Below are 10,764 nucleotides of genomic sequence, written 5' to 3'. Positions count from 1 at the left end.
AGGTAGCTTTTGACCTGCAGAGCTGAAACCATGCTTTCTTGAAGCCATGTTTTATTTTCTGCAAGACCTGGAAATGTTTCTAATAAAATTATGTGCTGTTACAAGTGTATAAGTTGATAATATGTGTCGAGTTATTAGTCCTAATATACTTAAATCATTCCTGAGAAGTGTTTGGAATAGTGGATTTTAAAACCCAGAGTATATCGAAAAAAATGTTCTAACCTCATGTTAGCATCAAAGGCTTCATGAGAATTTTTTTTTTCCATTGGTATAGTGTCCTTTTCTAATCTCAGCATTGTGGAGCTTACCAAATGCGTTGCAGAAAAATCCTCTAATGATCATCCATGTGTATGTTGAGAAATAGTGGGCACTAAAGAGAAGGCTTTAATGGATAGGGACAAACAAAAAGAGAAACTGAAATCCAGTGACTGTTAGAGAACTGAATCAGCAGCAGACATGGGCAAAACCCCTCCAAACCTCTTGAACCTCTTGGATCCCATCATCCTTCAATGAGGCTTCTGAGCCCTCCAAGCTTTAGTGATTTCAATAAAGAGTAATGCAGAGCTGAGCTCGCCATAGTTTTTAGTTTGAATTACATGACACTGCAGTCCCTGCCAAGCTTTTGCCAATACTGTCTAGGTTCTTCGTCTCTACCCTGCATAACAAAATACATCCTCACGCAGTATGCCATGGTCTCCACAATACAGTAAGAATGGTTTAACCAGCTGGGAGTGAGGTGGAAAAACCCTTTTCTTCAGTTCATAACCCTTCACTGGATGGAGTCAGATACTTAGGGCATTTTGGAAACTCATGCCAGCTTCTTATGCACAATGTTTTTTACACCTTGTTCAAGGTTACTTTGTGAAGTGTGAATACCCATTCTGGTGCACTGGGTATAGAGTAAATTGCCTGGAAGTGCTATTTTAGACATGAATGGAGTATATTTACTTCCACCCTTTACTCAGGACTTTTCACAGTCAGACTTTTTTCACAGGGTGAGCTATGAGACATTTTTCACTTTTCCTGGCAGTTTCTTTCAAAAGATGGCTGTCTCTGCTCCTTTCCAAATGTAAACTCACTGCTCATCCTGTTTTTAAATTAAATCAGCATTCCACCCCATCTCCTTTTTACCACCTGAGATATAATAATGTTTTGGAAAGGAAAACCAGCCACTAAATTAGTGATAAGAGAAAAATGGGTTAGAACAAGTGTTAGTCCTACAAAATGCAGAACTCCTAAAATCTGTTTCTCTATGGTTTTGTGCCTGTTTTGGAGCTCTGTTATGACAGAGCTCTGATTCATGCTGCAGTATTTTCCTTGATGGGGGTGTGAAGTGCATCGTCACTGTCTTAAGTGTTTGTATTGATAACCTGTATCAGGACTGCAGGGTCTTCAAGCCTGCTACCTCTCTGCTGGGCTTGGTAAAACAAGCTGAAGGATTAAAAAGTGGACTGCCAGACATGTACACACAAGCAGGATGCTCACATACACTTGTTGTTCTGAAAATCCATGCAAAAAGCTCAACATACCTGATCCCCCTTGAACTGTGTCCTTTGAGTAGGACCTGTTTGTTCTAGCCGTTGCTTTAAAACTAGAGGTAAGCTTACTTTACCATCTTTCCATCGATCTGACTGACATCAGTCATAAGGCTGTCTTTTATCCACATAACCTGTGTCTCTCCTGGGGCCTTGAAACTGCTCCCAGCTGGGTTCTGCATCTTCAGCAGGTTGGTTTTGGACTTCCAGCAGCCTGCTCTTTGCTGCATCTTTTCATTAGGAATGAATGGCATAATGCATGGGTTCATTCTTCCCGTCTCTGTGCCTGTTAGCTTTTGTTGGATTTTAAGCTCACAGATAACAAACCCCTCCACCACACAGTAGTAGGCAAACAAACCAAGACATATTTTTTGGCAAAATGATTAAAGTCTTCCCCACTTCTAACACAGCATGTAAGGAATCTATTTTCCACTTAACATGCTCCACTTGCATCTCTCAGAGTCGCAGCATCTTCAAATCATGTGCTTTTCTTTTGGTTCATGTCCAGGAGTGTACCTTGCCCAAAGGCAAGATGGCAGCTTTTTGCTTGCTCTGACTTTACTTTTAGACCAGAGAGCATGAGAAAAAATGTGCTACCAGCATGGCCAGCAGCTAAATGTCAAGATTTGGCTCTGAGACAATACTAGTTAAACTATTTCTCTAAGTAAGTGCTCCTTACACAAGGAGGGATTGAAGGATCAGACTCATAGCATTGTAAAATCACTCTCTCAGGAATTTTCAGAACTGCCTAGAACATTTTGAATCTAATTCTCCAACCCCTCAGGCAGCTTTGAATATCTCAGCTCTAATATATTGAAATAACAGGCACTGATTAAAAAAAAGAGAGAGAGAATAGAGGGGGTGATACTGTTCTATCTCGGCAATTCTCAGCAGGCTTGACAGAGTAACCATGGGCTGTGCTGCAGATTTCTGTCAGCACTTCTGTGTTGATAAGGTCTGCACAGGGTTGTGACTCAGTGGGCACCCTTGTGCCCACGGAAGCCCAGTGCCTAGGCATCTACCACAAAGCCTATGCTTTATTGTTATAATGCTTTTGTTTTTTTTTGGTGGCAGGTGCTGCAGCAGCAGACAGGACAGCTTTCCCTGCCAAAACTGCCTCTGTGCTGGGACTGGTTTCTGTTTGCACTACTGAGGTGCAAATATCCCAGTATAGACACAGCTTTGGAGGCAATGTAACTCAGAATTCCACCCTGGTATCTATATTGGATGTATTTTTAAAGGTCTCTTATCTTGCTTGGTCAGATACAGTTCTTTAGGAAAATTCTTATAATTTCCAAAGAGCCAGTGACTTGCTATTTCCCGTGTGACTGCACATGCACAGAAAGATGAACTCTGTCAGCAGTGGTGTTCCTGGGGCGGTGAGGCTGAGGTGGCGGATTCTGGACGGTGTTTCATCCTGGATGCACAGCCTCCCATCACAGGCTCCACGAGATGGCAGTGCGCTCCTGCACTTAAAAACAGCCTTAACTTTATTTTAACCTTGTTCTAAGTTAAGTATTTCATCAGAAGAATTTCTCCTGAACAAAGATTGTATTTTTCCTAAAAAAAAAAAAAAAAAGAAAACAAACAGGGAAGATTGTTTTTATTGTCTTTTTAAAAACATAGGAGCCATTGAAAGGCTGGAGTAAACTTCAGGCTTTAAAGAGGCAACTTTAGGTATCTTTTCCTTAGTGTATCACCCAGTTCAGCACCTCACGTTCCGTGTCTTCCCCCTCCCCCCCCCCCCCTCCAAGCTACAAATCTTGCAGTTGAGCAAGGGGACTGCTTTTGCAAACATCAGAAGCTGGTCACCTGATTTATGTGCCAAATGCACATTTCTGTGATTGTGATGAGTTATTTCTTTGTTGGGACAAAAAAAGAAATCAAATCATGTTTTTCATCTAATGTCTTTTCCTGTTTCTTTTCTCCTTTTTTTTTTCTTTTTTTTTTCTCTGAAATTTGGAAATCTCCAAGGGGTGCAGTCAAGGCACTAATAAAGAACAAGGAGCTGGGAAGGCAGGGGGGACAGGATAAAAAAGTGAACTGTTCTCTTGTGCTGTCAGCTGAGGAACACCTTGGAATGTTTGCAGTTAGATTATTTGATAAATATTGTATTACAAGACTATAAACAAGACTAAAAAATCACTTTGTAAATACTTGTTTGTAAGAATCATGCTTTTAATTCCTCCAGCTGAGAGTCTCTGAGGATAATACAGGAATAAATTTAGTGTAAGTAGGATAAACTACCTATGCCATCAGTTTTCTCCAGTAGTTAATATTACATATAAACCGGTAATGATGGAAATTACTTTTTAATAACTTGCTATTTGAGATATTTGTAGTTTTAAAAAATGACATTTTAATGTAATCTCTGCTGTCTTATATGAGCTTACATTATGCATGTTGTTACAACAAGAAAAATGAAAGAGAAGAAAAAAAACCCTTGAAAACAGTTTCTATAAGGTAGACGGGTAGGTAAAATCTTAATTGAATTTGCAGACATTTTCTGGGACTCAGAAGGGAATAGATACATAAAGATAGCCTGTTCCAGTCCTTGCAGTATGCTGTGGTACTGTCGAGAGCTGTGAAGACTGTGACTCCTGTCCTTTTAGTCATTGGTGACATAGTTCTCTACACAACCAAGTAGGAAATGCTTCTTTATTTCCAAAATGAATTTCAGTCAGAGGTAGGCTAAAAGCACCATTCATTTAGATTAAAGATCCTGAAACTATCATGTTTGCAACCATTTGTCACAGCTTAAGTAGCAGTGCATAAATGTCATGCTGTTGGTTTACACTTTAATCTCTGCTGACAACAGCTCCATTTCTAGTTTCCTCAGCATCTTTTTTAATGGTTTACATTTCTTATAAACAGCATCTGCTTCTTATGCAGAAGTGGGAAGCCTTTGTGGGTCACCAGGCCTGAATCTCCCCCACATGGGGAAAAAATGGCAAATCATAAAGGACAGCATATGTGGGAGCACTGCTCAAATGGCATTTGCATCTAGGGGCATGTGCTTTAACTAAATGTGTGGGTTTCCATTCTGCAGAAACACTGGATGGTTTTTGTTGCTTCAGGTCAGAACAAATTGGGTAGGTTTGGTTTTGGTAACTCTTCAGTCTTCACCTCTTCCTTGCTTCCTCTCCTGTTACTTCCACTGTCCAAACTAGGGGAAGAGTAACTTACATGACAAGGAGTTGTTTTTCCTTTGTTATCTTTGGAATTATTAAATTTAAAAATATGAGCAACAATTATGATTTTCACAAACACAAATCCTTAGCTTCTAGTGGATGTCACTCTTATTGTACTCTTGGCAGAATGTTTATAGCTCTAGGTCTTTACTTTTCTGAAAGCATTGTCCCAGAGAGAATAGGTTATAAACCCTAGTGTCTCTTTCCAGTGATAATGTCCTTTATAAACCTCCTTGCTTTGTCTTCTGATCCTATTTGTCCTTGAGACTATGCCCAGCCTGAAGCTGATGGACAAAAAAATAGTGAATTACATGCTGTTACGTTTTGATTAGCTGTTCCATTGCAACCAGCAGGAGGTTTATGGAAATTTATCTTAAATAGAGAAAATAAAGGTGTTGCTACATGGAAGACTGCACTGACAGTCAGAAACATAAGTTGCAGAAGTCTCATTGCTTCATACTAACAAACAGAGATGTAAAAAAATGTTTGTAATCTAAGTGTATTTTTCCTAACCCAAAGTGAGAAGAAGTACATCTGAGTTCAGGATATTCTGAGGGAATTGGAGGTCTGTTTTAGTGATGCACTTTTGATACAACAGAAGGTGTCTCCTGAAGATTAGGGGTAATGTGCTTCAAAGTTACTGATAAAAATGGTTCATATCAGCAGTTCAGAAGAACAGTCCAGTCTCTACTCACAGCAGAAGGAAAGTTTCAAGTATATGGAAACAAGGATCAGTCTTAGCTAACACATTTATGAGCCCTGTCAGTGCTAAAAAACATTGTAGCTTCCTGAGCCTGTGGGAGAAGTGTGGTCTCTTGACCAAAGGTCAGGTTAGCTCGAAGGTGCTGTGAATAAGTAGCGGCATCAGGTTCAGGTAAGGGAACAGGACTGAGAGAAACATACAGGTTGAGACTGGAATTTGGTTGTAGGAATTAGGAACCAGGAAGAAAGAAAGATCAAAGAGATCAGGAGTTATTATATGCAAATATCTTTTCTGAAATGATATGAACTTTAATTTCCAGAAGCAAATATTATATGAAAGTCTTGATAATGAAAGCCAGTGCTACATCTGCATTCAGCTTGCAGTTTTCTAAAATACACTTCATGGAAGATAGCTTACTGTCTTGTCAGATTATAAGAAGTCTGTGCATCTCATTGGTGCTTTGAATCCTTTCTGGCTCATTTATCTGTTCAGTTTACTTTGCAGCACTAGTTTTCACAGTATTGTAATGCTTTTACAGCACCACCTCTGCCACATGACTAGAAATGTTGGGCCATCTCAACCCCCATTGTGTAAACAGTATTTACTTTCCCTTCATTTTCATCATGGAACTCTTTCCCTGGCACCAGAGTAAGTCCTCTTTGCCCTTTGCCTTTGCAAAGCTAGTATTTCCCTACTCCATGCTTCTGGGAAAGCCCTCACCACCTCCCCATTAGCCCACAAGTCAGCCATCCTTCCCCACAAGCCTGAGCAGGGCTAGCACCCTACTTCATGGGTTATTCCACACGGAGGAGAAGTCATTGAGAGAAGAGTCAGATCCTGGTGGCAAGGAAAAGGCTAGATTAAACATTTAATGGATCAGGTTTTGTCCAAAAAGAACCTCTGGACCAAATACATTTAGAATCCCTGTTCTTTACTTTCTTGTACAATGATAATACAGTAACCCTATCTTAGCTCCTTTCCTGTGGCCCCACTCTTCTTTAACCACTGCCAGGTTGTAGTCACAGTGATTTTACATGGCATTTCAACTGACATACTTTTTTCTCAGTTATCTTTTCCTCCTGTGAATGAAGTCAAGATCCTAGAATCTTCGTAAAGGGTTTGGGAATGAGTGAGAAGAGCTGAAATCTGGGGCACAAGTCATGGTAGACTTCAAGAAATCTTATTTTCCCTTCAAAAACTTACCCTTTTTAAAATTTGAAACTTTTATTTCTTCAAGGTCATTTCAGATTTAATTTACCAATTTCATATATGTGAAGAGTTAATTTAATAATCTAATATTTCAGTTTTTTTAAATTGCCTGACAAATTTGTAAGTATGATCACATCTCTCTGAAATGAAAATCAAGACCACTCAATGTCCTTTTGTCAAACTGATTGTATCTAATTAAAAAAGAAAGAAATCTCAGTGATGCAGCTTTTCTTCCCATTAACATGCACTGCACAGGTTACTACCTAATTTAATACAGAATGTTGTCTTGCATTGCTCCATCCCTGATGAAATGGTTCTGTTTAGGTGAAGTTAAGGGAAATTCTGAGTTAGAAAAAGAAACAGCAGTCCCCACCCTAATACATAATGATATATAATTTGACCATTTATTTTCTTTTGTTAATAAGTGCATCCAACTATGGAAGCAGATATACTAGCCCTTGGCCTCATACCAGTGCTAGCTTGACACTGATTTCTTGGTAAGTAGATAAACATGCCTTTAAGATTAAGTGACAAATTCACATCAGCACCTGAAGCTCTTTGATCAATACCACTAATCCATTAAAGATTACTACAAAGAATCTGATGTTTCTGTCCCTTTACTCTGGTATTAAATGCAAACTGAAAAATAACAGACTAAAATCTTTCTAAAATTAAATGAAAAAAAGAAAATTACCCTTTGCACATTTTAAAGATAAAGAACCCTCATTAGTGCATCTGCTGGCCTGGACAGACTGCCTTTGAAAGCAATTTAAGTATAACAAAGTAATTTCCAAATTAAGAAAGGAGCTGCAGGTGTATAAAATGAAAATGCAACAGGGGCAGCTACACAGCCAATCCCATCTATCTCTTGAATCTGACAACAGTTAATTTGGCCAAATGGTTACTGCACCTGAAGGAGAGGGGGCAACAGGTGAATTAAAGACACGGCAAATGCCTGTTGGGAACTTAGTGTAGGATTCAAAGTCCATTGAATTTGGTGGGAATTTTTCTGTTGACTTCAATTGCTCAAACCTGACATTCATTGCTTTGAATAAATGAGAGTTTATGATGCAGTGTATCCTCCTTCCCGGTGGAAAGAGTTTCTGTGAGAAGCTTCATCATAGTGACTGAATATCCAGTGATAGGACAAGGGCCAGTGGGTGTAAACTGAAGCATAGAAGGTTCCACGTTAACATCAGGAAGAACTTCTTTACTGTGAGAGTGACAGAGCACTGGAACAGGTTGCCCAGGTAGGTTGTCGAGTCTCCTACATTGGAAATATTCAAGGCCCGCCTGGACAAGTTCCTGTGTGATGTACTCTAGGTTACCCTGCTCTTGCAGGGGGGTTGGACTAGATGATCTTTCGAGGTCCCTTCCAACCCTTGGGATTTTGTGATTCTGTGAATTACAAGCCAACAGGACTTTCCTGTCATTTATTTACGTGCATGCAAATGTGCTTGAAAAGTCAGGTTTTGCGATGATGAAATTGGAAAGGATGCTTGCTAACATAATGCGAAGGTGAGCTGAGTAAGTGTCCCCTTCTATCTGTGACCTGTCAATAGTTTTGAAAATGCACCTGACTATTAAAAGAGGTTTGCTTATTGCTTTTGATATGCTTGCTCTGGTTTCCTTTTGTTCTCATTTTTATTTTCCCTATCTCCTCTGCCATAATCTTTTGCTTGTTATAATTGAAAACTGTTAAGAGAACTGTAACTTTAAATAAGCATTCTCTGTGAAATAACATTTAAAAATGCAGTACTCGATGAGCCCTTGGGCAGATCACTGGGGCTGTTAGATCAAGGTCATAATGAGTTTGCTTGCTACAATATATAGGAGCCTAATGGCAGCTGCAATCACTTGCTTTCACTCCCTGGCTCTTTGAGAGTTATTTGCTTGGTTACATGAGGTGTCAACAGTAATGCAGATGGGGTTGAAACCTGGAGAATTTAACATAAATAGTGTCAACATCCTGTCTTCTGAAGTAGTGCCAGTATCTTTAGAATTTCATTTTATTGCTATCAATATTTTCTTCTGGTTGTCACTACTGCAACATAATTTCAACACTGAAAATTAATTTCATCTAAATCTGCTGTCCTGTTCAATCAGCAATGGAGGTTCATCCAGTCATCCCTCCTCCCCACTTTTTCCCACCTACTATGCTATCTGCTTACGGCTCACTCTGTAGATTTCACACTCCCTGTATTTGATGAAGACAGAAAAATGCTGTGGTATTTCATTTAGTCTGTGTGAACTCCCCTCCCCTGGGTTGTGAGAAAGTGAAAATTTCTTTGTAAGAGAAGACTTGGCTAACATAAAATATCACCAAATGTTGAATCTGAAAATCGAAGTATAGACAAGGTGCTGTTCAAAACTATTAGTTGTTCCTTTGATGATCTTTAGGCATATTGTTTCATGACCAGTAGCTCTTTAACAATGCTGCATGTCTTGGTTTTTTATTGCGTTCCTTTTTCATCTTTGTTGAACGTTTACAATACAGTTACAGGTTTCTGCGGTAGAGAGAATGGCACTTTCATAGGGTTCCTATGGGAAGTTACACAAGGGTGAAGGATAAGATTGATGTCTTCTCTTAAAAGATATATTTTAATCTAGTTTCTGAGGGGAATTCTGTATCCTGGAAAAAAAGAAGAGAACAGCTCAAAACAGGTAATAAAGTTCATAGGTTCTAGCTATGGAGGCAGGAGGGATGAAAATAGCCCTGGTCTCAGTGCAGGGGCTGCACAGTTACTGGGATTTGCTTGCATCCCTTGCCTGGGACCACATATGCATTCAAGCTTCTCTCTCTGCCCAGTATGTCCATTCCTCTGTCTCTGAACCATTTTTCATGATTATAGTGTCTGTCTGGCTCATTGGAGTGAAATCTATCATGTGAAGTGAAATATGGAGGAGAGAGATAGTGGAACAGTGAAGAAAAAAAAAAAAACAAACCAGGCAAGAAATGTAAAATAAGGGACTATAAAAAGGGCACTCCAGAAATACTTGAACAGAGTGGTTGTATTTATATCTGCAGACTGCAGCTGCAGAGTCCTAATAGTAGCAGCAAGGCTGTCTTGCTAAGAAAGAGCAGGAGGAGATCAATAGGCACTGATCTGGTAGAAGACTGGACTGTTGTAAGCTGGTGGAGAGAGGAATAGGCATCTGCTGCCAACTGCTAGAGGTTGATTGAGGGCCAAAGGTTGGGACAGCTGTAACAAGGTACGTAAGAGAGCAGTGTGTGTCAAGGTTAAATCACATCTGCCTGGAGCCTGGAGGTGATGCCAGGCAGTAAATGCCTTGGCCTCTGCTATTTTAAGTCAATTTGTCTGAGTCTTGTATACCTTTAGACAAAATACATCATACTTCGTGTTGAAGAATGTGTTTTTTACATCATGGCCTTTTAGTAGTGCCTCTCATCTTCCACAAGAAAAGCTCTGTTGTAGTCAAGTCTGGCACACCACAGCAGCAATTATTAGCCAGGGGGATACAATTTAGAGGCCCATATCAGGGGGTTCCTGGTATCATATGCCAAACAGGATGCTTCAGGCAGGTAGCTTAGAGAAATATGGTCAAGGTTCTGTCTAAGAATCTGACAAGGGGCAGGTGCCTGTGACTGCAGACACAGAAATTTCCTCCCTCCTCTTGATACCTAGCAGAACAGGGAGGATTCAGTTGTGTTATCACTATTCTGTATTATAATGAGCAAACTGCTAATCCAGGCAGCCCAAGGATGATTATGCACCTAAAATGGGATGTAGGTAGAGCTTGGAGGTCTGTCTTCAAGAAACTTAATGCTCAGATATCTATCTGCAAAACACTGCAGGATATTTAAATTCATTTGAATTCTGTGTTTTGAATAGCAGCCACTGGGTATTCCTCAGCTGGATGTATTCTGCAGACTTCTCAGTGTCTGATAGGGGATGCTCAGAGGAACGTTACCCACCAAGGGTATCTCAAACCTTTTTCTACAAATTTTTCACCCTGATAGATTCTGAGTATTTTCCTCTTAATTTCCAGAAGTAGTAACATGTTATTTCTGAGTGATAGTGATAGTTAGACTGTTTGCTGATAGAATAGAAATAACCAAGAAAACGGAGCTAGTGAATGCGTATGTGTTGTTGCCCTTTATGTT

The sequence above is a fragment of the Melopsittacus undulatus genome, chromosome 4 (assembly GCF_012275295.1).
Source record: "Melopsittacus undulatus isolate bMelUnd1 chromosome 4, bMelUnd1.mat.Z, whole genome shotgun sequence".
Taxonomy (NCBI): Eukaryota; Metazoa; Chordata; class Aves; order Psittaciformes; family Psittaculidae; genus Melopsittacus; species Melopsittacus undulatus.
This window is presented reverse-complemented; position numbering follows the sequence as displayed.